The sequence below is a fragment of the Octopus bimaculoides genome, chromosome 23 (assembly GCF_001194135.2).
Source record: "Octopus bimaculoides isolate UCB-OBI-ISO-001 chromosome 23, ASM119413v2, whole genome shotgun sequence".
Lineage (NCBI taxonomy): Eukaryota > Metazoa > Mollusca > Cephalopoda > Octopoda > Octopodidae > Octopus > Octopus bimaculoides.
Genome location: NC_069003.1, coordinates 37,599,714 through 37,601,571, shown reverse-complemented (window position 1 = coordinate 37,601,571; position 1,858 = coordinate 37,599,714).

Genomic DNA, 1,858 nt, shown 5'->3' with positions numbered 1-1,858 from the left:
AGATGATTGCAGTATGCACGTTTCATGCTACTCCATTTATTTAAGTAATGCGAGCATTACATTAAATGCAATATGTAGAGCAATCTTCAGCTGCACGAAAATGCAGAAAATTACAGTAGAATAGACATATTATAATTGTGGCAACATTTCAAATCCAAGTGGGAGGAAGAATACATAAAAATCCAAGTGGGAGGAAGAATACATAAATCCATCTTGACATAGCTGAGTCTATCAGGCTAGTAATTGATTCTAGGCAAAAATTCTAACTGTCTCTGATTTTATTGTCTCTTATCTAGTGGTGATAGCATAAGGGACAATTACTTCTAAGGAAAGGGAAGGTGTAAGCAGTATGCATGGACAAGGCTATAAATGTATTAGATTATAAAGGTTTCCCTGGTCAGAGTGACACCAGGTCATTTTACTACTATCAAAATGTTGAGGAATTAAAACCCTAGGTATATGGGTCAAACAGGTTTTTTTTCTTTAGTCTGAATAGAGTATCAGTATAGTTTTACAGATATCAATATTAGTTTAACCAATATTTTCACAATAAGAGGTATGTTAATAAAATAAAATGAGATGTAATTAGTTTATACAAAAATCATGAAGTAATGTCAGTATTGAATTCAGGGGCTATAGATAGGGTGTAAAGTCTAAGGGTATTAAGTATATTAGGTTCATGAAAACTATTTTGAATTATTTTAAAAAAAATTTTAGCTGATATATATAATAATACTATTTAGGAGACACATAGGTAAGCTTTATTTTTATGTGAAGAAAAAATTAGTATAGGATTTATATTAGTTCATAATAATGGGTTTACTAAGGTTTAAGGGATTGAAAAAAGAAAAAAGATATTAGGAAATAACAAGGATATTCAATACAGGAACTGATAATTGATTAAAAGTTTCATTATTCATGAATTTGTTTCAAGGTTAACCTGGGCTAATTAAAGAATATTAATTGAATAAGGATTCGATTAATTTAGGGCATAAGGATTATAATTATTTAAGTTAAAAATACAAAATAAAACAAGACACTATTGCTGTAAGCCCTGGAATAATGTAATAACAGCAACAATAATGATACTTTTAAAGTCAAGCATTAAATAAAGTAAAAACTTATGAGAATTTCCTATTCTTATAAGCTAGATAGGGTTAAGATGCACATTGAGAAAACTAGCAGCAATAGCAGAAGTGGTGTGAAAAAATATCTTCTATGGAGTAAAGTTGAAATCATATTTATCACAAGTAGATTAAATGTTAAGGTGAGAGATCAGGAATATATGTTATAAAGGTTCAATTTCCAATTTAAAAATATGTGCTAATTGATAGTCCTAGATGACCATGGTAGAATTTAAAATACTATAATTTGATAACTTTAGCTACTTTATAAAAACTATTTTTAAAAAAATTTAAAAGTGCGAGTAGAGCAATGTACACATGATACCCTAAGGTCTAATCTATTATTGGTTAGATTAGGATTATTTCTAAGTTTAAAAATTTCATATATTTCCATAGAACATAATTCACATCCATATCTACTATTTCTATAAGGTTGAGCTTTTCTTATAATTTCCCATTTAAGGCTAAAATTAATACCATTATCTTTTAACTCCCAAATTTTACTTGCCAATGTCGTACTATTTGCCTTATGTCTAAGTCTAAACGAGGACCTACGGTTATATATTCTCTGTTTCACGTTAATACTACATCCTATATAAATATAATTCTCTGTTCTAGTACTAATGATACATCTGTACACTACGTTTACAGGTGCAACAAAATCCTAATAAAGGACAATTGGACTTTTTTCTGCAAGAAAGCACCAGGCACGTTCTTGTGGACCCAGGCATCTT